Genomic DNA, 27,682 nt, shown 5'->3' with positions numbered 1-27,682 from the left:
GTCCTTTGTGTCATTGAAGAAAAGAGACGGACTGATTATCCACAACATGTATACAACACTACCTGTTAGGGATATGATGTTTCACAGGTGCATTTGGATGCAGCGGGCTTAACGAATAAAATACAGGCATATTGATTCAGAGAGTTTGCATCGGTAAAAGCTGGAAGTGAATCACTGGAAAATCTCTGCAGCACTTTGTGTATTAGTGCATCTCAAAACAATGTGCATGTTTTATTTTTGGCATAAACGAACTGAGGTTGTTGTTACTTTCAAATTGTGAGTGTTTGTCTAATGTTTTCTCTCCGCCTGCAACTGTCTCTCTCTCTCTCTCTGAAGGGGTCACATCAGGTCACATGACCCCTGCTCCCCTCAACTAAAGGAAAACAAGCATTCCCCATCTTCGTCAATTGTTCCTCTTCATTTCCTCAAAGATGCTGACCAACACGCAGGAAATTTATGTTGCACCACAGAACATTCATAAACCACAAGTGTGGAAGATTGAGTTATATTAGAAAATATGGAAAACTTTACAAAACGTTTATGCAGAATGTGCTAAACAAAAATGAAACATACAGGTAGCACCACTAATCTAGCGACCCACATCCAGAGACGTCATGGAGTTACCCAAGTGACACCACCTGCAGCTTCAAGCATGAAAAACGGCAGAATCAAAATGTTCCTCCACACCACACTTCCTCTGTACAATCACAAACCAAAGCCACAGCACTCCTCATATGAACGGTATCATCATATGGAGTGTCTCACTGCAAAAATGCATTACAAACAGTGGACTGTTTTCAAGTTTCAAGTTTACAGCTGAGTGATTTACATGCTTTACTACCAACAAATGAGATCTCTGATAACATGTTCACACCGAAACACCCCTCTCTCTGTCTCCTGTTTCTGGATTTGGTAAATCTACCAGGATTTCTTCTTGTCACTAACAGCAGAGTTATAGCATCAGCAAAATCAAATTCATTCATTCAAAAAAAAAAAAAAAAAAAAAAAATCACTGGGAAATACGAGTTTGTGAAGTTACTGTGGAGCCCTATCCACTCCCTCCTCTACTACAGCACCTTAAAACTGTGAGCGGTAGGAGACCACGGCTGGCTCCCAGGTGAGACTGTCAGTTACTGAGCAAATGTGAAGCGGGAGAGAAAGCATGCTCAGTCAACTTTCCTAAGACAAATAAAGGCTAACTAAAAAAATAATAAATGCCTGGTGTGTGTGTGTGTGTGTGTGTGTGTGTGTGTGTGTGTGTGTGTGTGTGTGTGTGTGTGTGTGTAGGAATTCCTAAATTCCAGCAGGCTAGCAGAGCTCACAGGAACTGAGCCCACACAGACACAAACATCTGCCAGAAAACCAGTGCAGAGACAGAGTGCCGAGTCATTCAGAGCAACGGGCTGTATGAGTGTGCGTGTGTGTGTGTGTGTGTGTGTGTGTGTGTGTGTGTGTGTGTGTGTGTGTGAAGGAGAAATGTGTATGCAACATGCAATTTCTGCACTGACACAGAAGCTGAAAAAAAACACTACTGCTCATGACAGTCAGTTTTCAGAAATTTTCCTTGATAAAAAAAGGAAAATATAAAAAAATATATATATAAATCATTATTAAATAAAACACTGGAACCTCTTTCATTCCTCCTCTCTCCTTCCTTGCACTTTCCTTCCCACCTAGGACAGATTTCTCCTTCGTCTCTGCCTCTCTCTGACTCCTGCAGTCTCCCCTGCCTGTGTGCGTGTGTGTGTGTGTGTGTGTGTGTGTGTGTGTGTGTGTGTGTGTGAGAAAGACATGGTACAGAGCCGCCTGACCATCCTCTGTGCTACTACATTTCCCCAAGGGGGATGACATCACCTCAACCTGCACCGCTCTCCTCCTGGCACAGGCCACCCCACACCCCATCTAAACACACACACACACACACACACACACACACACACACACACACACACACACACACACACGTCAGACAAAACCACAGGGGAGCTGTATTGATTAAACACCCCTCCCCACTCGAATCACACTGCGACTGTCTCCATCTCTGTCTCTCTTTCTCTCTCCTATACTGTACCAAACTTAAATTTTAAGTGGTATTAGATGAAATCATATAATTATTGCCTTTTTGGTTTATTTTTACTTTACTTTTTCTCCCAGGAAAGACCTTTTCACACATGCTCTGGCATGAAGAGCAACAAATGTAAAACCTTGTAGCATGCAGGTATAGGTTGAATCAACTGGCAAAAGAGAGTAGCAACAAACAAACAGCTCCATATGAAAATGTCATAGATTATTATTTCAAGAAGGAAGTAAGAAGGAAGTGAGCAAACTTGGAAGGAGACAATATAAGAAAACTGATTGCTATTATTGTGTTTGTCTAGAATGGAATGTCACATTCTGTTACTTTGTCTTAGCTAAAGGACCAAAATAGAAATAAGTGTTAGATACACTGTTCTTTTCAATCATGTATTTTTCAAATCAAATCAAATCTCTCTCCCCTCTCCATCTCTCTTTCAAATCCCTCTTTCTAAGCTTCATGATCAGCTGCAGATCCACTGGTCATCCTCGTGAAATGAACATTTCAGAGTAAACAACAAAGCTTTGGCGAGGCTCTCGGACATGTCAGAAATGCAAACTGGATTATCAAAACCAGGATTGATTTTACAGACAACTACAGTAAACACAGGGCATGTCAAGATTCATTTCACATGTACGGATAATATATTATCAGAGCTGCAAGTGCAACAAGCAAAATGCCACTTCACACTTCAAAGCGATTTTCAAAACGCAATTTGTTTCTTGGGATAGAAATGGCAAGCAGAGTTAGTGCAGCCAGGCGATGTTTTTGCTCATCAAGGCGCGCATGTAATTCCACTGTACGTGCTGCCGGTCATGTAGCTTAATGTGCTGAATATTATTTTATAACCATAGAGGAGACCTACAGTAACAACCTGTTGGGACTTGGCTAAGGCACACTCTTTCAACCTTCCCAGATCCTTGAGTCACACTTTTAGTAAGCAGTTCCTTTAGATACATAAAAATACATCCATATTTGTTAACCTTCATTGATCCAGGAAGGCTGACTGAGCACACACGTTATCTCCAGAAATGCAATGCTTCACAGTCACAGTTCCAGCTGCCAACAACCAATTTAAATGACTGAATAGGCTAATTGTCAATACACCATTTAGTTTTTGTTGCTATATTAGAATGCTATAATAAACTCCTCTGTTGAGAGCTAAAGTGAAGCAGTTGTGACACTTTGCTATTTTTACAGCAAAGCAAAATCAAAAATTTATATGACTGCATCTGTGTAATGCAAAAATATAGTAACCGCTAATACTTCAACAGAAATTTGGGTTCAGAAAATGGATATTAGCATTTGATACTGTTTTGGCACTATTCACATTTTGGCATTTACAAAATCTAAAGTGTTTCACTTTTGAGTCTTCTATTATTTTCAAAGACTTTTCAAAGGTTACAGAGGATGCAAGCTTCAACCAAGGATAACCCAGGCCTCCTTTTCTCTGAATGAGGCCAACAGAAAAGATCTTGGAAACATGCATCTAAAATGTCCATACTATCTTAACATCAGCTCTCCCCTGAAACTGTTACCCACCAGCAACAGTCGTACTTTCCAAACAAAGCCAAAAAAAAAAAACCCATCAAATCCAGGGTCACAGTGTCACTAATGGCTCCATCCCCTGCATTGATCCTATAGTTTCCACCTCTCCGCTTCCTGTTGGTCTTCAGCTCTGTGCTTTGGTTTGCATCCATAAGAAAACAATCAATATCTGTCCCTTGTGTAGATGCTGTTTTGCTTTGTACATTTCCCTTTCACATTTTAAGCATTTTAGCCAGTGCTGTCATCTAGAGCCAATAACAGTAAGTGGGCAGATCCTGAGCCTGTGGGCTGTGTGGTGGTTACTCTAGCCGTCAGGACACCACTCCACCCTTATTTAATTGAATTAGACTCCTTAATTGCTTTAAAACATATCAAATACTATGCTAAAATTATCAAGAATGCTATGACAAAAAGTTAGAGCTCCTCGTGATGTGAACAGGGCAGGGCAGGTTAGACACAACAAATTCAACAACAGCAGCTGCAATGTGAGAATCAAGTGTGATCACAATACATAAAGACATGATCATATGTGATGCATAAATACAGCTCTGCATCTACAGGAACTACTTTTTGTTACTGTGCTATTCCCTGTCAGTTCCTCTGGATAAGAGCATCAGTTACATGGCTAAAATAAAACATGTCCAATGTGTGAAACAGATGAAACTCAAAGTCCAAGAGCCAGTTTTAATCCTTATTTAGAAAGTCAGTCTTTTTTTCTTTTCACTAATTTCCTGTCCTACTCAAAGGGACTCAGGCTGAGTAATGCTTGTCGATGGACAGATCCTCATGCATAATTTCTATGCTGTAATGAATGGTGGGACCACGGCGTTTTGGGAAGATCAAAGCAAGGCAAGTCTGGCCCTAATAACGGCCCTCACAACATTGGACTGAGAAGAACCAAACATGTCATGACCGGCAGGATGTGCGCATGTGTTTGCATGAGGAAAAGGACATTACTTTTTTTTTTTTTTTTTTGACACAGACACTGGCTCCCTTGATGCAAGCTTGCAAGCTTTCATGACACTGGCTCAACAGTTTGCAAAAGCTTTCAAAATCTTCATGAAATCAGGGTACGTCAACCTTGAGAGAAAACACAGCGCAACATGACAGGTAAAGTGATTGTTCCCTGCTGTCAACAGAGCCAGAGGTTCACTCTGAACACTTGGTCACTTTCTCTGTGCAGGCCTGTCACAATGGCTTCCCATCAACAGTCCGCCAGGCCTTGCTTATAGAGGGACAAAAACAGGTCAGAGGCTAATGCGGGCATTTGTGTGTAAATGTGATTGTGTGTGACTGTGTGTGCGAAAGTGTAAAAACAAATAAAAGCTGTTGCAGTCAGAGCAATGGAGCCAAATGGCTTTGAGATGAAGGGAGTGCTGCTGTTGAAGAGGTCGGCAGCACTTTGATAAAAGTGGCCTGAAAAATGACATTAGCTGCCACACATCCAGAGAAGGGCAAAAGACAAGTAAAATAAGCCTCCTGGCCACTAGAATTACAGTACCAGTGGCATGTCCCTGAAACAAGGCACAGCATACAGCAGAGGGGATGTCGAATTACATGTTTGTGCCCACACTTTGGGCACCGCCGCCGACAGTGGCTCTTAAACTTCACTGGAATCTGAAATGACATGTCGTCTGCTGGAGCATGTCCCTCTCCCTCTCTTATACTTTCCTCCACTCTCTCATCAGGCTTTATTTTAACCTCAAACCCCATGGAAAGGAAGGGTGGGACACAATGGAAAGGGATAGATGCAGCATGCAGATGGACAGAGATGAAAGCTTGCCACAGCCTTGATAAAAAGCACCAGATGAAGAATATAAGAGGCTCCAGGCTTGACTTCTGTCACGATGAGTCACGAGACCAAATCAGGCAATAGTGGTGTTGAGGAGTGGCATCATCCATCTGACACGAAGAGAAACCTTTTTGTTCTCCAGAGTCAGCAAGGCCGGAAACAGAAAGCAAAGAAGGTGCTGGAGCCACTAAGCAAACCACGGACTTCAGCAAAACATACATACACCTGGATCCCAAGAGACTAGACTAGGTTGAGTCAAGTCACATTCATTTATAAAAAAGCATTTATCAAGTTGATCCCCCAGAGGGACCAACCTGGGAGAACAAATACTTAACAAATATAAGGTGTAGAGCCAAAAGGATTGTGTATCTGTGTACACAGACTAGACTGAAGGACAAACCAAGTCAACCTTAAATTAATTAATGCTATGAGAATGAGACTCCTATAGTAAACTAAATGTACTTACATTCTGCAGGTGAAGTATGTTAAGTGAAACCATGATGTCCAACAGATGTTCATTGAGGGACCATAAGAGTATCCAGGTCCCAAGTTCAGCATTGTTGCTGTCTGGGCCTTAATCCAACCTGAGGCAGACTTCATGATTGCTAGGGGGGAAGGGGGAGCATCCAAAAATCTGAGGTCACTGGACAAAAATAAGAGGAATGTGCCCCAACCAGATGTCTGTGCTCTGACAAGCTGTGTTTATGGGCTTGTAATCACTTCAACTCCGACGCAGAGGGGGAGCGATCCCAGCCTTGACCTCTGACGCTCAGCGGCACTCTGTACACAGGGTGACAACATGGACCCCCCTGGGTCTGTGGCCACTTTCTGAACACCACTGAGGTGTTTCATTAAAGGGAACTAATAACTGTACATGGCACAGTTCCCAAGATATGACCGGTGAATGTTTTGATTTGTTTTCTGAGGAAAGGCCTGTATTGTTTGCTTCAGCCCCACCTATTGTGGACCAGACGGGACATTTCAGCAAATTCTAGCAGGCTTGTCGCAATAACAATGCGAGGGCTTTGCTGCTGTACATTGGCAGTCGCTCACATCATCTTGCTCCCTGTTTTTCCGCTCACCCTCTCACGCACACATAGTAAGAGTTTATTTCAGTTCTCAGTTTTCATCCAGCTGCATCAGTCCACTTCTCACCTTCCCCGAAATCCAACAGAAAAATGAGCCAAGAGGACGATATTTCAAGGTCCTCTTTTCTTTCTGGTGCAACATGACACTGCAAGAGGAGACACAGGATGGGGGGGGTTGCTGTGGTCACTTTCACTTCCACCAAAGAGATGTCAGTTGTCACAGAGCTCCCTGTGTTGCATTTGCCTCCTTCACATGAATCATTTCCTGTGAAGGCTAGTTTTAATGTAGGGACGAGCACGATTATCACATCCTCTTCCTACTTCACTATTTTTGACTTGTTTCCCCTCCCAAGGGCTTGTGCTCTCAACCTCAAAAACAACAAAAAAGTTCCAATCCAAAGCATTTGACTTTAAACCCAAGGAAACCTGAGAGTACCATCTAAACATACCGTACACTCTGACTTCCTGTGAGCCAAAGATGCACTGTTGTCTCTGCAGTGCATTGGCAAGGTCAGACAACAGGATGAAAACAAGCAGAAAAGGCAACTGTCAAGCACAGATGTGCACGCTGAGGCAGCGGTGCAACACCAGGTAATGACGGGGCTCTAAAGGCTGCACAGCTCATCCAACCCGTCATTATGGCGCACAGCCGCGTTTCAAATCAGACTGACTGTCTTCGAGGGGAAACACAAACTGAGGCTTTATTTCAGTAGTCAAAGAGACAATACAGCCTTCAGACAGTCAGCAGATTGACACAAGCTACTTTGTGGGAGTCCCATAGACGAGGACAAGGCCAGCAGAGGGAAACGATCAATGCACTTAGAGACTGGAGCTTTCCAAAGTACAGAGTCCTACTGTTCAATGCAGAGCATTGTTCAGCTGGATTGGGTAATGTGGCAGATTTTGTGCAAATCTGTCCCATTAGTCTCCTTTGTTCTGTTTTTCCTTCTGCTTCTTACTCAGATTGGGGCCAATGGCAAGATGAGCTATGGCTCTCATGGGGAAACGAGAGACTTATTCCAAAACATCAAATCTGTTATAGAAGTAACTGCCCCTTTCTGGCATATTGAGCAGTGTGACCATGAGAGACAAGAAAGAAGCAGCAGAAAAGAAACTTTTAGTCTTCATTATACAAGCAGCCCGGTAATTCAAAGATAACGACACGCCTCAAGTTAATTCCATAAGTAACACGTCCTGAACACTTCAAGTTTCACAGCTACAGGAACAGAGCCAGTAGCTGGATAGGGAGCCGATATCCCTTCTCATCTTCTCTTAGCGGCCAAGTGATTATGTTATTAAGTGAAGACCTCTGGCACTGAATGCTCTATTGCATTCTATAGCAGAAAGATGGAGAGAGAGAGGCGGCTGTGGAGACGGTGTTATGTTCTGACCCTGGGGGCTACAAGGAAGACAAAAGGCTCTATGGTGAAGATGACTCCAAACAGGGTCATAAATCAAGGACTGACCTCAACGAGATTAGCAGCGTTGGATACAGTTTCTCGCTTAAACCCAAAACAATCTAATGCAGAGTATTTACCTCTAATGCTCTCATAGCTATACGGAAATCGCCCTGATGAGGAACAACCCGGTTAGTGTATGTGTGTGTGGGTGTGTGTATGTTTACATTTTAGACAGCGCAGTTACTGTACTAAATATTCCATATAAAGTAATTCAGTATTCCACATAAATTATTCCAGTATTGCACATAAAGCTGTACTGAGCCCGCTTAACCACAGTGTCAATGAGAGAACCCTACGTAGGCTTGAATGTCAGTGTCTACTTGTGCGCTTGTAGACTTGAAAACATCTTCCAACATAAGATATCCTCTAAAATGAAAAATTAAAGCTGTGTGATCTGTCGTCCCTTCAAGCAGGTCAACAGCGGCTGAAACACTCATTTGCCAGTGACAGAAACCGTTCAAAAACATCTCATTATGCGATTCTTGTAACCAGACGCCTGGATCAATGAATGTCCCTGGCCTGCCGTAACCATAGTGACAGCACTGGCTCAGTCCCTCTCTCTGCCCTCCCAGTTCAATCCTGCACAGATTAGATATGACCATCATACAGAGGAGCAGAATCCTCTGGGATTATATATCAGGGAAAACAGGACTGTATGACAAACTTTCAGTGAAATGCTCTCCACTTACAGATTTCAATCGGAGGCTGGCACTCCAAACAGCTCCAGGGATGTTTTTAAACTCTCATGTCGCCTGCAGACCAAATGTCTGTTTTCTGTCCACTAGAAATAAAACAAAAACAAAGAGGCAGCTAACAGATTCAGCAAAGGAGAAAATGTGGGGGGCAAAGTGGATTCAAATGCTACAGCCTTGCTTGCCAAATCCCGACAGATGATGTCAGAGATGCTCAAATACACTTTCAGTGCAATAATGGAGCTACATGGCCAGCAGCAATTCCTGAACAGGACGTTAACATACAGACACATCACATTTGCTTTGACATTTAAGAGTGAAGCTTTGCACAGGCTATGAGGGTCTGTCATATACACTGCCCACCAGACTGCTCTCTACACAGAAGGCCCTGAGGGGAGACATGAGCTGTGTGTGTGTGTGTGTGTGTGTGTGTGTGTGTGTGTGCGTGTGCGTGTGATATCATTGCCATGGATTAGGTACACTCCATTTAATCCTAAGAATGCAGCCATTAGGCCAAGCGCCTCTCCCAGCAAGGATGAGCCTTGGGGCACGTGTAAAAAAATATCGGGTAGCTGCGGAAGGACCAAAGGTACTCAAGACAGGCATGTTCTCATACACACACAAACACACACACACACACACACATCACAACCACTAATGTGCCCAACACATAGGCTATGCATTTCGTAAGCATGCACAAACACATACCTATCTTCAGTAGATTTTTCACACACACATCACATCACCACGCAGGGATGAATAATACACAAGACGTGTGTGAATCCATGCCGTGAACAAAAAAGCCGATTACATCCTCATCAATAAGTCATGTCAGGATGGGATGGGGTAATAGAGTGTGCTTCACCGCCGGGGCCCACAGAGTGAACTGGCCTGTTTTGATCATGTGGAACAAGTTGTGTTGTAAGTGAGTGAAATAAAGAGTGAAATGCTGCGATATGATTATAGTAGATGTCATCAATACAAAACAAGTATTCAAGAGTTTTTCATAACTCCAATACCATTCCAATATGATATTATAGTTTTGTTCTGTACTTTCATATCAGGATAAAGTGAGTGTCCACTGCTCTGTCTGGTAAGGAGGCTGAAAAAAGAGAGATACTATTTGTAAATGTGTAAATAAGAATGATGCTGATACAGCAACGGAAGGTGAACTGAGAGACAGAGAGAGATGATCGATTATATTATATATCAGATATTTACTGACTTTTGTTTAACTGTCATCAGTCATATTTTAATGTTTATGATGTGCATCTTGCCATCTTGCCAAAGACAAATTTCTGTTATTGCCTACTTTAAAGGACAATAATTTTATTATATACTACAATATACTAGAATAGTATTTGATAATATGTAGTTTCTAAGGTGACTTTAATTTGGCAGTAAAACAGATTTGAACATATTTAGTCCAACAGAATCGAACTCCGGTGCACATGCTCGCTTGGTGCAATTTATTTATCCAAGTGTGAAACTAGCATTCGCACTCGGGTGTGGACCAAAACAACTAGATGGAAACCCTGTTGAAGAGGTAGTCTTGGCACATTTACAAACAGAGCAATTTGTTTGTGGTGTGAATGTGAACCGACCTACATTAAACCCAACTACAGCAAGCACCAAGCCTTTTGGGCTGAAGCGGCTCCTGCAACTCAGGTGTGCATTATGGACTCGTAATTAATAACTGGAAGAAGCAACTCGGTAAGTGTGAGCAACGATCAGCATAGGAACACCATGTAGAAAGGCTTGACAGGGAGCAACAAGGAAATATACTGATATATTGCCCAAAAGGGAACTGCAATAATGAAGACATGCCACGGCTGCTGCTGGCGCTCCATGCCCATGTTGGATACTGAATTGGCCAACAGGTTTGTTTGTACAATTAAGTGACAGAGGAAAAAAAACATCCCTGAAGTAAACAGTTCCTTTCTCCACCTTTCAACCTGGACATATCTGCCTGACAGCTCCCAGGTGGATGCTACATTTTTTGTTCGTTTGAATTTCTTGCCATGTGGAATCAAGCCGTATCAAATGAACAATGTAACAAAGTATCAACTATTCCACCGATTCAAACCACAGCGAACAGACTACAGGTGTGAAAACGCGCTGAGACACAGAGAAAGAGGCAGAACACATTTCTTTTGACACACAACCACAGTCTCTCATCAAACTCATTGCACACACAGACACATACAAACACAGATATATACTCATAGACTAAGATAAATATTGCAACAGGATGTGTTATTGTGTGTGCCATGACCACTGACAAAACAACAAAACAGACACATGTGAGTCCAGCCATCAGGATCAGATGCTAAACCACTGCTCCACTTCTGTTCCATTTACAAGGGGGAAACAGTTTAAGATCCAAAAACAAAAACAAAAAAAAAAGTCAATAAAGAAAGCATTCTGTGTATAATGCTACCATACACAAACACACACGAACACACGAACACACACACACACACACACACACACACACACACACACACTGTGTAACTTAGCTTTGAATGATATCAATAGAAACATTACTGTTCCTCTTGAAACAGTAATGTTTTTCTTGGTAAACACTCCTCAGAAAACAAATGCATGTCTGTTTGACCAATAAGAGGTCAAGTTAGGCTAAATCAGCCACACACACACACACACACACACACACACACACACACACACACCTGTATCTTGTCTTCATATTCCAACACCCTCCTAATTGTTATATATAGATACTTAAATTCTTGTTTCCACCAATTTAGTTCTGCCTATATTTTCATGTTGTTCATTTTGTTTCCACTCAATCCTCACCTCAGTAATGTCTATCTTTATTTTACACATATATTAAAACTAACATGTCACAGTGTTAAAACTGTCAGTTCTCTACACATCCCACATTTGTTATATTCTCTGTTCTTGTTTATATTCATCTTCTCAGTTTATATTTTTTTTCCTTTGCAGTATCATTTTGCTGTTTGCTGCTGTAGTGACCAAATTTCTCCACAAGGACCATTAAAGTTTCATCTGATTTCTCACACATGTACACAAACGTACAAACACACACACACACTTCATTGTCGGTACCACCACATCACTGTGTGGCTCAGCAGCCACATGTATTGTATCTTGAAAACAAAGGCACCGTCTATTCACACACACACACACACACACACACACACACACACACACACACACACACACACACACACACAGTCCACAAGACAATCCAGACATGTAGTGCAGACGCCGCCTCTCCCCCTCCCCCTCAATCCCAGCCACCAAATCCACTTAGAGGCCAGTGTGTAACTCGCTGATTGTTTTCTCTCTGGCGGCAGCTGCTCCACTTCCCTCCTCTGTCACGACCACCTAATCAGCTGTCAGAGATTCAGGGATGGACGGTGGGCTCAAAGAGAGGGATTTTTAAACTTCCTTAAAGGATGAAGAGAGACTGTTTTTAGCTTTTTACATTCAGAAAGGAGTTAATAAATTTAAACAAATAATCCACAATACACCACCAAGTGATTTCGTTTTATGGTTTCACATTGCTTGGAATAAACAGATGAACAAGGCTGTTAGCATGAGCACAGGTAACCATTATGGCTGAATAGACAACTACAAGAACAAGAAACTCAAACTCCATCAACAGAAAATCCAAGGTAAAAGGCCCTGTCTCTATCTGATCTGCACGTCTGCCACATTGCTGATGAGCATGTTCATGTGCACAATTTACCAAGGAGGGTTAAGGTAAAGGTCTTCACAGGTCCACCCCGATCCCTAGGACCCGAGACCCGACCTGGGACTCATATGGGTCCGGATGCATGTTTTTATATGGTCCATCAGGTCCAGGTCGGGTCCCATTTTACTGCCGCTGTTCAACATTATGTGTAATGCCCAAGTGGATCTGAGAAGACCCGGTCGTGATCAACTGTGTGACAGATGATGATGCAAATTAGCAATGCTAATGTTAACAGCCATGGCATCAAACAAGCAATCGTTATTATAGTTTAAAATGGGCAAGCAGGTGAAATTATCTTTGCTAGATGCAACAAAACTGCAAAGCTGATTCTAAACGAGCCCCGTTGGAGGTATTTTATCAACTTTCTTGGCAAGGAGGATGGATTTAAGCACACTACAACGCTACTAATGCTACATTAGGTAAGACACAAAGTTTTGTTTTGACAATTTGTAAATTAACTTTAACTTGTTAGCGTTCTGCATGGGTCCAGGACCACCTCTCAAATTATATACGGGTCTGGTCCAGGACCGGGTCCTGCATTTCTCAGTTCTGCATGGGTCCAGGACTAACTTTCAAAAAATAGACAGGTCTGGTTTGGTTCTGGGTGGTACATTCGCGGGACTTTTGGGGTTTTGGCACAATTTTTTGGACCCATGAAGAACTCTACATTAAGGGACGGGGAAGAGTTCTGGTCAAGCATAAAACATAAGCAACTCATATTGTGGAAAAAAGTTTGTTTCTTTAGATAAATTCACTAACAGGCAGTATCATATAAATACTGCAAATTGTTAATAAAAAAAGCAAATACTGCAAGGCTTGAGGTCTGATGTTAATGCTACCAATGCCGGACACAATTTCATTAATGATCAGATTTTTAAGCGTTAAGTTTTAAGCTAATTTCTTCGTTTCTAGCTATATCTTCTTTTAGTGACCAGATTGCATGCAGAGGACATCAGAAATCATTTGGAAATAAACTATCTCAAGAATGACATTCTCATTTAAGCACGTCAGTTGCTTCAAGAGCTGGTGAGGGAAGTCGCTAATGAGTGAACCATCTCGCCTCCTTCCCACCTCTGTTGACAGCTCAGTCTTGCCCTAAAGTGCACAAATGCACATGCGCAGTACAGATGTGGTGCATGTGGTACACATGGAGTAGTGACAGATGTCCCAGTGCTGAACACACTGTTTGACTGGCAAGTGATCTTTGGGAAATACAGCATAAAGCAATGAGAAAAAGAGAATCTGCATTATTTTGATACTTGTTAGAAATATAGATAGATAGACAGATAGATAGATAGATAGATAGATAGATAGATAGAGTCTCAGTCTATCCACGTCTGTGCAAATAAATTTTGTATTGTTGTACTGTTTTGTATTATTGAATCATATGCCCAACACTCACAACACAATGACACGGTACCACACACACACACACACACACACACACACACAAACAAAGCCTGGTTATCTTATACCTCTACAGCTGCAGTCAAGGTAATGGGGGTGGCTCAGTGGATTGACAGGCCACTTGTGAGCTGGTGACTTTTGCTTGTTTGAACCCAGCCTATAATATGTCTCATGTCATCGCTGTCTGTCCTATATAACATCTCATACAGCAGAAATATAATAGAAATAATAAATGAAAACAATAGATAAATCATAAAAAGACGGAGAAAGGTGCATTGACATGGAGCTCATGTCAGGTCTCAGGGCAGGCAAAAACACGTACATAAGTTATTACTAGTGTGTGAGCAAGTGTGTGTGTGTGTGTGTGTGTGTGTAATGTGTCATGCTTCAAACACCCATCATTCACACTCATGTAGCCACAGTGGGGTGACTTTCACACTCGGCTTTGGCTAAATTAAACCCCACTGTGCTCACCTTGACCTAAGCATCGATTTACACCAACAGCGCGCACACACACACACACACACACACACACACTTCTCACTCTCAGCTATCCAGCCTCAACCCTGTTCACACACTCGCCGGTGAGATTTCTCGGAGCCGTGACAACAGCCAACCACGTTATGGCTCCTCGGAACTCCACCAACCAATCGCCAGCCGCCTTTCGTTCCTCATTAGCCAATGGCAACTCTCTGTCCGAGGCCGGTTTTTACATGAGCAGCTTTCATCATTGTTCCACAGGAGACTGTAGTGCAGCTGATTAGCTCTCCTTATTATTCAAAAGAGCTGTGGTCGCCTCTGAGGGAAAAGAGGACCATTCATTAACAAGGCTGCTCTAACACACACAGCTGAATATGAAGATGATGGTGTCTGTGTATACGAAGAGAGTATATATCTGAAATCAGTCACCATTGTATAGTTATATATTCAGGATATTCAGAATAAGGAGGATCCAGCCTGTAAAAGTGTAATCACTTTGTCCAGCTTAAGTGACTTGAGAGTTCTTTTTTATTTTTCAAATGACAGATATCTCATGGGAAATAATTTGACACAGGTAGAGTGATAGAGTGATATCAATAGTATGTGTTAGTTTCATAATGTGTAACACTCTCCGTGTAGGAAAAAAGAGCCAGTAGCGTCATGTTGTAGTATCATCAAACTAATCAGCTTTCAACAGGCAGGGCAATATTTAATCACTTCCCTCACTGACACCCATGCATTTGTAAACGAGTCATGAATCATGGCTTAGTTATGAATCACTTTTCTACATGCAGTGGATCAAATCAGCTGTCATTCGCAGAAAACAAACAACATCCATGCAACAAAACAGCGAGAACAGTAACCGTTGCTGAAATGTAACAGTACTGAAATATAAAGCCAGTAAAGCAGCACAGACCTGAATACAATAAGAATCTATCTTTATGTATTAGATCTCACTGCGTGTGGTCTGCACTGCTATTCACAGACACAGGCACTGTCAGTGAGCGCGTGTGTGTGGTTTTGTGTGTGTGTGTGTGTGTGTGTGTATGTGTGTGTGTGTGTGTGCGTGGCTCCTAGCAACAACTGCTTGTCAATGAAGGCTGAAGAGGCGTGTAGCTGGGTAAATGGACCACAAGCCTGAATGGATGAATGAATAAGTAATCAGTGTTAGACGGAGCAGGAAGAAAGGCTGGGCTTTGAACCCCTTTGCATCTAGACAAACACATAAAGGTGTGTGTAGTCTGCGCAGGTGGCGGCAGCAGGCTACATAATGACTGCTCTGTTAACATCTCATTGGAGGAAAACAGGAGGGAGGAGCTAGGAAAACAGATGGGCAAACGGCCAGAAAAACATGGCTACTGGAGGTCTTTGTCATTGTGAATGTTTGTGGAGCCCCAGAAGACGGCCTGATGTTAGCCTGTACTGCAACACAAGAAAAAAAAAACAGAGGCTGTCATCTTCCACTGGAAAAGTCTTGAAACCAGAAGACGTGTTCCCCTCAGAAACAAAACCGTGTCAAGAGATCACAATGCTAGCTGTACATGTTTAATTTATTAGCAACACCCTAAACCATGATGGAAAAACTCAGCAAACACATAGACTGAAAGTATTTCAAATTAGTGTCAGAATGAACTCTGCAAAGTTCCTAAAAGATGGAATCAAAAATAGGCTATTTCTGGATTTCCACTCTGCTTAGCAGCTAGATAGCATTAGTGAGCCTTTGAGAGCTGGACTCCAGAATGACGCGTTCACGTGACTGCAAAGCAGATGCAGATGTGACTGCATGACTGGATATCCACCTTCACTTCCAATATCAGCATGGCATGCAAAAATACAGGCAGGTGGGTGGAACCATTTGGGAATTGCAAGAGCCATGCGTCTTTTGTGAGACTAAGGTAATGTGGATCCTTATAAATTATAATGAATAAACAGTAAAGAATAATCTTGAATGTTGTTAAACTGTATGTTGTGTCATATGAATCCAGCTAGTCTCCACCACAGGGGCAGCTGAATATAAATATGTTTAGCTATTTACATTTTAGGCAAATTAAATGGCACTCTAACCACTTACAATGAGCAAGTTTTGCTGAAGGACACACAACTGCTAAAAGGATCAAGTGTGTGAACAATTTAAGTTAACAAGTGGTCGCTCTAACTGCTAAAGCAAGAAGATGGGAAGATGATAAGACAGTGAGGCAGAACTTGTGACATTTACCATCTCCATTTACACAGAGTGCACCTCTGCCCACTCGACCACTGGCTCCTACCTGCTATATTCGTATTGTGGCGTCCCAGTTTAGCATCGCAGGCCCAAGTAGGACAGACTGCAGGATGCAGAACAGAGCAACTTTCACACAACCTTGGCAGAATGACTAAGCTTTCAGGGCTCACTTTACTGGAGAGAGAGGGACAGAGAGAAAGACAAAAAGCAGATGGAAAGAGATGAGCAGAAGGAAGGAAAGTAAGACAAAGAAAGTACGAGTGAATGGATGCGGTAAGGACAAAATGTGTAGAGCAAATGACAGAGAGAGAGAGACACAAAGAGAGAGTGAGGGGGGGGCCACCAGACTTCATTGGTGCTCCATCACACTGAATGTGCCACACCCAAGTCCACTGGCTGGTCGCAGACTGCTTTGTTCTAGCTCTGGCCACCACCCTGCTACTGTCTCACACTCACACACACCCAAACACATGCAGACGCACACTCACGCACACAGTGCAACAGAGTCGAGGCAGACAGCAGGTCACACGTGTGTTTGTCTGCCATATTGTGCACGCATTCAAATTCCTCTTGCATGTGTGTCGTCTGCCAGCACTTCTGGAGGGCGTCATTTGGCTTCAGTTTGAGACCCGCAGCCAATCCACGGTGACTGAATCCAGACACTGCTCCCAAGCTCACTGACAGCATGGGTCGGTTCAACCTCGCCCAGACAGTACAAATATGACACAAGCACTTATTAAGGACAGTAATTCAGCTTTCAGTGAAGTGACACAAGTGCTAAATAACGCCGCCTACCAAGTCTGCGGGCACCCTGTCAAACTGTGTTGAAAAAGTGAACCACAGACGCACGAGAAATGTGACATTATTGGCTGCCTCTGAACCCCAAATGACACGGTGCTAATTGCGGAGGGGTGAGAGTTTTTCTTACTCCTGATTTACCCTTGCGGGTGTTTCACAGGGAGGGTGTGTTGCTTTCAAGAGAGCAGTGAGCTGCACTAGATCTGTCAATCCGAACAACACCTCCATCAATCTTCTGGCAACACAGTGAGACAAACAATGCAAGCGTCAGCATCAGCCACCGAGCTAAACCACCGACCGAAGGCTAATACGGACCACCGACATTCGCTGAAGCAATTTAAGTTTCAGTTTACGAGACAGAAGCACACAGAAGAGGCACAAACTACTATTTAGCTAAGTCTTGAGAGTCTTTTCCACCAGGTTTTTCAAATTTGCTAGCAGACACAAATGAGGGCTGATTTTGCTTCACAGCATATCCCATTGGAGTAAACAGGAATATGAGCATTTCAGACTGCAGTTGTGAATCGCATCCTGTGAGCCTCCTTCCATTGTTTTCTGTGGGTTTAGTGAGACTGCTGTCCAGCCAAGCCAGCGCAGGGTTTGGCTACGCCGAGTCGTCGACTCATGTTCTGAACACAATAAAAGACAGCTTCCTGAGGAGGTAAACAAAATGATTAATGTGATATTTTATTGATCCCTTTTGGGAAATTCCCCTTGCTTGCCCCAGTCCAGCAAGGTCAGAGCGCAGGGTCAGATGCAGCACAGCTGACTTGCTCAAAGACACTTAAGCAAAGCAGTCCCTTAAACCCTTGATACTTGACTTGCTTTGCCTGGAGGACACTTTTGCAGAATGACAGGAGGCCAACGGCCAGTTAATAAACAACCATAACAATGTTTTTCAGATAAAGTGAATAAATAATTAAAGGCCCATAACTCATCTTTCTTTGAAATTCTTTATTTTCAAATTAATTGACTTATTAACTTATTCACTAAATTAACTTCTCATCTTTTTGTAGAAATCAAGTGGCACAACCTCTGCGGATTGCACAGAATAGCCTAATGATGGGCTAACAAGTAAAACCCAGGGGATTCCCAGTGTGAATGCATTTATGTTCATTGTGAATTAGAAATTGGTCAGCTGACCACTCAGCACCTTATGACGGGCCAGATTTGGCCCCGCATTGTTGCACTAAAGCTTCCCAAAAGTCAACAGATAGGTAACTATCTAGATTTAACTCCATCCCTACATCCCAGGGGAATTTATGCGTCCCAGGGTGGGGAGACGAGTGGCAGGTAGTGATGCACCTATATGTTGTTTGTTTGTTTTTTAGTGATATCCTATATCATCTCAACCACAATGGTTGATACCAGCAGATACATTTTTGTAAGAATTGTAACACAAATCCAGTTGGAAAAACAGGTTAAGCTTTCCAGACAGGCCTGTCTTAAGACAATTAAGTGTTTTCATTTCAAACAAAAGACCATGTCAATCTTACTCTGTTGGTAACTTCACAGTGAAGTATTAAGTGGTATACTCCTAGGAAGACAGGTCACGCAATCAGCCAGATGTTGGCAGCATAAATAATATTGGACTAATACAATATTTTTTTTTAAAGCATATATCAACAGACAGACTATTTGTCCATCCATCCTTAATTAAAGGTATAAAACAAGGACAACTACATGTGTGATTTTGCTTGGAAAATTAAAAAGTGCCCAGAGACCTATGATACAACAGGATACGATACAACTTTATTGTTAGTTTACACTAAAATTCATTTTCATTCATTCCAATACTTTATTCTATTGTCAGTTGACATCTAATATCTAATGTTTCCATCCCTTGGGCTCTTCGTCAGGTCAAACATATTCTGAGTTCACTACATCCATACATAGACAGAGTCAGAGAATGTTGAAATGAAAGGAGGTACTGTCAGTAGATGAGGAATCCTGACTTACAAAATACATCTTCAAGGAGACATATATGCAAAATATTTATGATACATCCATCAATCCGCAAAGCTGTACCATGAGAACAACACACAGAAAGGGACAAGCAGCCTAAAATCTACAACTACTTGTGGATGGAATTACAGGAAATGTCAGGTTTTAGATTGTCGGAGCATTTCAGTGTGCAGGTTCATTTTCATTTTCCATGTTGTGTTCATGCCAAGCAACAAGTATGAGATGTGAGCTTTTTTTTTGGTTGCTGATTTTAAATGTAGGATCTGACAGTACTACATCCCATAAATAAAGTTCTGGGTGCAGCTGCCAGAAGCGTGAACTGGATCTTCATGGGGTCTGACTGTTGGCTTGTTGATTCAGAAGCAATCTCTCAACATGTTTTAACGGCTTCACTCTCACTCTTAATCATCTCTTTTCCCAGTCTCCCTCTCCTTCCATCTGTAATCAGCCAAGCAGGACGAGGGGAGCATGGCAATGCCGCTGGCTGCACTCTGCCCCGGGTAATGCCAGGGGACTGAGCCATGCCCTCACCAGCTGCCGCCTGATGCAAGAATCACAATCCTGCCAAATGCTCCAGTTCTCAGTGTCAAAACAACTATGGCAACAACAGGACACATGGATTTCAAAGCCTTAAAGCGTTTTTTGTGCCTAAAGCTGTGACAGCTCGTCCCATCGCCAAAGCATGAGGTTAAATGAATAATATAAGGAGATGTGAGGAATGATAATGGATGCAGAAATTCACCGAGGGCCCGCCTTTGAACAGCTGAAAGAATAACAAACAGTGGCGCCCTGCTAAGAATCAGGCCATGTTGGAATCAAACAGAGCTCCGCTATCACGCTAACAATCTGCGCCAGTGACACGTACCGTAGCAACTCCTTTGAAGAGGGCTGTGGAAAAAGTGAAAGTGATTTTAATATGCTTGGACAGCCGCACAAGAGAGTGCTAGGATTTCTTGCCGACGTGTCTTTGTTTAGCAATACCTTGGATCGTCTTTGAGTGCTTTGTCTCAAAAGAACATGTAATACAGAATGGGGAGAAGGTATTCAACAATTAACTTCAGCAGCGGGTGGAGGCATTAAAGCAGCCAGTGTCTTCATGTGATTTTCAAGAGATTATGACTGATTCAAACGATGCAAGTCAATAGGTCAGACTTTGAACACTCACAAGACACAATCTATCAGAGCATCAACAAGGTCAATGTGTCACATCGTGACAAATCACTTTGACCACTGAGCCTGGGTCTTCATGTCACATGAGCGTCACAGGTCATTACAGGCCGCCTCAACTGGCAGCACAAACAGCTCAAGGGTGTCACCAGTCAAGTTTCCACTGAATAGTCCAGCAAGTTGTTTCAGTGTTTGAAGCTTGCAGTATGAATTGAATACTTACAGAAAAGAACCTTATATGTCCATTTCAGATGTTAATATGGCTTCTCTTAAAGTCAAAGTGTTGTTTACATTCACAGTTGAAGAAAGCAGCAGCTGTGACAAAGCATGGCAAACCTTTTGTCCTATGTGCTATGTTTAGTCATGGAATGTGCCAAACTATTTTGTTTTTCCCTGCTGGGAATATGCAATCGATCTCTCAAAATGTAAGTGTTCTCCACATGATTTCAAATCATTTGGGGGTACTTGGGGTAATTATAGTAGCAGGCTTGCGACCAGAAGTACGCCCTTCCAAATCCCTGACTGACTGGGAAAATGTGGTCAGAAATCTCCCGGAACAACATTAAAAGGAAAACTTCACCCTGAATCACACTTTAAGACTTTAAAAAAAAAAAACGTTATTGGTGGTGCACCTTGCATTTCTGGACCCGTTTTGTTGGTTGATGTTGTAATTTTCTTATTCCCATAAATAGCTTGCCAAATGTAGATTATGTGACATCACACTGAATCATTTTTCAGCATAGCTACAATGGAGTTTGATAGCAGAAAAGGTTTAAGCGGTCTAAAACATAATTGGTAAATGTCAGGTTTTTGGCATCAGTCTCTCAAAATAAAAAAGCAAGGGCTTCTTTCTAGACTCCCTATTTTGCATGGACATTTAAAAAAACAGACAGGGAGAAATGCACTGTGGAAAAGGATGAGATAACAAATTTGAATCTTACAGGAACCTCATTAGAACAGAATGCATGGTAGCTACATTCAACTATCTGCAATTTTCTGTAAAACTAAACCCACTACAGAATGGACCAACTTCAGGCCCATTCACTGGATGTTGTCGAAAGGCATTCTGAGAAATGCAGGGAAGCACTAACTGAAGTTGACTCATACAAGGACAGCTGAATGAAAGTGCATACATCAAAAAACACTTCATGACAAATTAACTGCTGAGAAGCACTTGACATCACAGATTAATGAACATAACAGTGTAAGAGGATGTAAATTACATTTTTTTTCTCTTTACCTCTCAATTGTAATTCTGACAAACTTTGTTGATATGCAGAGTATTTCTCAGACAAACACTGCTTCCATCAGACGTGTTTATTCGTTATTTTTTCTCAAACTGTGTCAGCGGAAATCTGACAACTGGCAACAATGAGATGGAGAAACCTGACTACTTTACCACAGTATCTTCTAACGTCCCCTTGACTGTGTCAGGACAAAGACGCATGCTATTTAAGATGCCCCCCACCCCCCGCCCACCATTGTGGACAGATCTATAAATACACCTGGTTGGAGATGCATATAGCAGCACTGACATGGTATGTGAAACGTTGGCCTCATCTTGGTATTGTCTTACATGAAGCGTTGAGTGTTGCAAAACAAAGTTCACACGTGAGCCCGCCGCTCAAAGTAAGGGCATTGGGATCTAGTGCCAAATGGCCTGCAGTCAAACCCACACAGAATGCAGTTCAAAACATGTCAATTTTGCTGTTTGAGTTACCCTTCCCTCTATCGAACCAATTATTAATGATTGATATTTTACCCAGATTCTTAATATGATGTTTATGCAGTAAAATAAGTCAAAATAAATCATCTACTCCCATCATGGCCCAACATGTAGAATGAGTATGCATGCAGACTGTTTATTATTGGAGTTCAGTACATATTGAAGTTTTGGTGCAAAAGGGCTGCAAGTGTTATTTTCCACCAGAAATGAGTCTCATGTAAAATTGAAATACTACTGTTGAGCTCTATCTGATGGTCGAGAAACACATTTGTAAACATGAAACAACATTTTAAATGAAGAGCAAAATCCAAAAGACTGAAGTGTAACTGCACATAACAGTTTCTTATAGAATATCAGGTTTTGTTTTTTCTCTTAATCTCTGGAAAGTCTAAATTGTTCCTGTACTTGAATAAAAAATGCAGTCACTTTTTCTTTTTGCCCTGCTATACACAACAGAGAACATGTAACTTATGGCTCTTTCGGTCTATTTCCTTCAGGTATCTCTTTTGCATCAGTGCTTTCCAATAATACTCATATGAAATGTCAAACATTTCAGTTTCAGAAATCATAAAATCTGTAACTTTGCAAATGAAGAATGCTATCACAAATACTGAAACAAGTGCTATATGTGTCATGTTACAGATACTGCTTTTGCAGAACTCACATTTTACAGCAGCAGAACGCCACCTCAAGAGGAACTCCTGAGGTGGCATAGAAAATCAACTTTTTGTTTGCTTGAATTCAAAAGCAATGGCCTGGCAACTATTTTCTTGACAGACAGACTTAAGCTTTTTGGAATAAACCATTGACTGTGTAAAATAAATGAGCGTAGCTGTTGGGAAGTTACCACTTGGTTTCTGAATGGCCAAGATATTTTCAGTGATGAGCTATAATTATAAAGTAAATGTCACTAATGTTATAGGCAATGACAGGTTTACCACGCCTTAAAAACGTTCCCCTATTTTGGAGCTTTTTTACTCTAAAATGGGGCATTGATTTTCAAAATAAGCATCAAGGAACAGTATACAATTTGTGATTGAGTCCATAACCTTATGGGAAAAACGTTTACTGAGAAAACAAAGAGAGGAGTTGTTTTTTTCCATTGACTTCCATACATTTGGAATAAATCTATTTGATCTAAAGAACAGTATACATAATTAATGCAAGAAAGATGGAGGAAAAATGAAAGAGGGGGCTCTGCAGTGGTTCCCATGCAATGCAAATGTACTGTATTCATTGTGTAGAGAGCTTTGACTGTGACGTCATTTGGAACTAAATGGTTGTGGCCAGCTGCTCTTAAAAAAATCATTTTGCTTAATGCCATGATCGTTTGAAGCGGTCGACAAAACAGAAACATGAGCCAGTGGGCCTGCGGACCAATTCAAATCATTTCTAGTAGTTTAAGGTTTGCTCTGGGTTTGTTCTCTAGCCCCTCCCTGAAGGCTGAAACACAAGGGCTTGAACAGCATACTGTAATAGGCTTGTCTTGAGGAAGCAAATTTAAGAAACACGCCTGAAATCAAAGTCTGTATCTGGAGTTAAATCAATAAGCAATGTTGGCACCGGGTCCAAACTCTCTGTATCAGTCAGGCCTGAGACATCTTCATTCGCAAAGACAGGAGCTTGTCCCACTCTCTTATCAGGCACATCATATCAATGCAACATAAAGTACCAACTGACAAGGAGGAAAAAGGAAGCCGGGCACAGTAACCAGGTTTGCTTTCTGGGTGCAATTTTGGCTTTAATTTAGTTGTTTCTAGCATGTTTAAATTTTAAAAGTTTTTAAAAAACAATTCAGATGTTCTACTAGTCTGCCGATGTCATTCTCCTATAAAATCTCAGCAGAACTAGTCAATGGATTATTGACGTGAACGGAGTCTCGTTTCTCTTGTTTCTGGCTTTCAGAGAGAGAGTTAATTGTGTTCATCAATACTGATTGAACCACTGTTCGCCTGTCACAAAACGTTTGGACAGTGTGTCCCCATGGTTATAGTGGACAAACCACCATGCTGAGAGAGCAAAAATAAAAGAAATAGATGTTAACAATAAGCCCAAAGAAAATAATAATGGTAGCATGTTCACAGTAACTCTACAAACAGGGAGTAAACCTCATGAAGGAACACATGATAACATTACAGTCTTCATTACAGTTTTCTTGTTGCTCTTCCAACATGGTGACAGGTTTCTCATAATCTCTGGTAGCCAATCTCCAAACATTGTGTGCAGGTTGTGTTAGACTCTGTGATTCTATAAAGTACAGCATTCCTGTTGAACCTTGTGTCTTATTACTGTTGAGGTGTTTACATTGGTTGAGCCTTTGTAGAGAGTCACATTCACAGCTGATACACAGTGGACCAATTACTGCATCATCTATAAAAGAGGTGTGCGGAAGATCTTCTGCATCTGCCGGCTTCATCTGTCACAATATAAAAACAAAGCATTTCAGGGCAACTTCTGAGCTGTTTTAAGAGCCTTCAACTCGGTTGGGCTGTCAAGGCAATGTGTTCAGTCCTGTTCTCAAGGGCTTTACGTTCGCCACTTACATAATAACCTGAATGAAATGTTAATGCCAGCAAACTTAACATCGCAGCGAGTGCATTCTCTTTTGACAGAGGCAGCAGAGTAAGAGCCAGCGCATGACGCATCGACTGAAGTCCAGCCACAAACACCTAGTTGTAAAGCGGTTATCTGATTCTCCCCCACATGTAAACTTAACCTAGACATAATGACTTCAGCCCCATCCCTGTTTAACCCCTGCTGAAGGAGAATGATATCATTGTGGTATTTCTTGAGGATTGCCAAAGGCCGGTAGCGACTCGTGACATTCAGCCACTGCTGTTCAGTGCTGTTGCTCAACACAGGCAATTCAGAGTTAGAGAAGGGTGGGTCTCCACTTGAAGCCCTCTCCAGTGTGAGCGAGTGGACTGAAAGCTTATGGGCACTGGTCTGACTGAAGCCATGCAGGCCTGTTTTAACATGACTACTGGCTTGAGAGCCCATCACTGACAGGTCTAACTGGAGGATGACTGAGCAACAGACACATACTTTGCTGTATTTCAGAGCTAAAATAAGCAGTGGCATCAAATTCATGTGGAAGAAAAGGGGCGCAGGGGGGTACATCTGCCAGAACTATTGCATTTCATTGGCTTTATTCTGCGTCTGACACATCCTTTTCTGCTGTGTTTCTCTTGCCTCTTAATCTTGATGTTGATGTTCCTGTATCAAATTGCTTTTTTCCCTCTTTTGTAACCCACTATTTTGTGAAGTAGCTTGGTACACATTGGTTTTGTGTTTCAAAGCACTATATAAATAAAGCTGACTTGGCTTGGCTAAGCTCAGTTTATCCACCTCTTCATTTACAGAGAAGCAGCTTTTTTTTTTAGATAATGTAAATCTATGATGCAAATTCACAATATATTACCGTTATGTGAGATTAGGGTGATTCAGGGGATAATACATTAAAAGATACAAATAATTAAAAGTGTAGCCTAATTGTGTATTTGTTTAGGTTGTTCTGCCTTATAGCGATCTGCTTACCCACCATTTAATTCACCAGTATAGATTAGTTTTGCCTCATCAAAAGTATGATTAATTTGTGTGATTAATTGGAAACGCTAGCAGCATCACATCCCAGTGTCCAAGCCATACAGTGCCATGGAAAAACCTCAGCCATGCCCCATTAGGCATCAATGTGATGTAAGCCGTCTTAGTTGTCGGACACACACACACACACACCCATCGGAGCAAAGGTTTACCATAACGTTACACCGACTAATGCCCCAAAACACAGTGTATTCGCTACCAAAAAAAAAATCAGCCTTTACAACATAATTAGTTTTCATGAAGCAACCGCCCCCTCCTCCTCCCTTCATCCTCCGCCACACTGGTCTTTGGATGGATACGCTACCCCATCCACAGCCAACGCGTCATGTTTACCACTGCTCGCCTGTTTTATTCTGCATGTCAGACCGTGTTCATGTCCGAAATGTGGCGACTGTGCGCGTCCATAATGCAACACGCAACATTCGTAACCATTATGTAAGAAAAAAGAGCGTGACATTACCAGAGGCAGAGGCGCGGGGCGGGAGGCTCGAGTCCCTTGGGTGCGTACAAGAGGCTGGAGGCTATTTTGACCACACCAAGCTAGGGCTGTACGGCGTTTTCTGTTTTATGACAGCCACCTCGACTGAGCCCCACTGAAAATACAACCTCATATCCCCCGGTCCCAATTCAGGCAAGCTGTGTAGACGACACACTGATGCCGAAATGACAGAGACAGCAAGCAGCAGCCTGCAAAGACAGGGAGGTTTGACATTCCCCATCATGAGCTGCGGACACTCAGCCTTCACTGATAGGTGAGAGTTAACATGCAGTGGTCAGCAAGAACACGCTATAATAGTGTGAAGGAAAACGTCTTTACCTCCGCTGTTGCTTGAATCCACTCCTCAGCGAGCTGCTCCCGCTAAACGTCTTTTTTTTCCTGACGAGGAAGGTTAGGCAAATCACCCCCAGTCCAAAACTCAGGCGTTATTTTACCGCATGGAAACGCTACCGTGCGCAGTCGAACGCACCACGTATCCTGGTGCGTCTACGCCGCTCAAATCTGTAATATTCTGTCAAGATAATCCAATTTTCGCTCTATCTGTCTTTTTTTTCTCCGAGGCTGTGTTTTGACTCTTCCCGTCACGTCGCCCTCCGACAGCTCGGCTCTGCCTTCTCTCTCTCTCACTCTCTCTCTCTCTCTCCCTTTTTTCCGCTTACAATCGGTGCAACCTCGCGTGCACTCGCATTGCGCGTCCACGTTGGCTACGCCGTAGGGTGGGAGTTGTGATGGAGGGAATTTGCAGGACTCTCTTGAGAAGAATTACTAAGAATTTGTCAGCGAATGGGCCGAACAGGTGACCGTAGCTACTGTTTTTTTTTTTTTTTTTTTTTTTTTTTTTTGTTTGTTTGTTTGTTTGTTTTTTAAAGATAATCATAATGTCATTCAGCGCATTACTGAAAATATTATGGGGTGTGACTAAAATTTGCCCCCTCCCAACACACGCACATACACACACACACACGCATACACACACAAAACAGCTGCTTTGCTGATCCCTAACGAAATATGTATTGATATTCCTGTGATATTTCTATAGGAACTTGTAGTTGTTTTATTATAGTTGAGTTTATAGTGATTACAGTTTAATGTTTATAGTAGGCTGTTTTATGGTGTTTTTATCTTCTATCACTTAATAATCCCATGTAAATACCTAACATATGGCGCTTCGTACAGCTGCTATTTGTATTGTAAGTTTATTATAGCAACACTGGAGTTTGTTTTCATAGGGAAATGAAAGCATCTCAATTAAATCTGAGTCATCATGACACTAAAATAACACTAAGCATTTATGTATTTAGTGTTGGGTATATTTTGATCAAGTTACAACTGAATGTGGCACTATAGGAATGAGAGGTTTTTTTTTTTTTTTTTTTTTTTTTTTTTGTAGGAAAGATGCCATGTTCATGGGGAGACTTAA

General features: G+C 42.0%; 1 protein-coding gene across 10 annotated transcripts in view; it reads right to left on the bottom strand.

The window, feature by feature from the left end:
• The window catches only part of LOC115360624 (unconventional myosin-IXAb-like), a 144,558-nt gene extending 117,687 nt beyond the window's left edge, over positions 1 to 26,871 (bottom strand). For all 10 annotated transcript variants that reach the window (XM_030053631.1, XM_030053632.1, XM_030053634.1 and 7 more), the window contains exon 1: positions 26,581 to 26,871. The gene's annotated coding sequence lies outside the window, so the exon portion shown is untranslated. The remainder of the gene's footprint in view (positions 1 to 26,580) is intronic.
• Positions 26,872 to 27,682: the final 811 nt, after the last annotated feature.

This window comes from Myripristis murdjan, chromosome 6 (assembly GCF_902150065.1).
Source record: "Myripristis murdjan chromosome 6, fMyrMur1.1, whole genome shotgun sequence".
Taxonomy (NCBI): domain Eukaryota; kingdom Metazoa; phylum Chordata; class Actinopteri; order Holocentriformes; family Holocentridae; genus Myripristis; species Myripristis murdjan.
The sequence above is the reverse complement of the archived record's forward strand: the minus strand, read 5'-3'. Positions and strand labels throughout refer to the sequence as shown.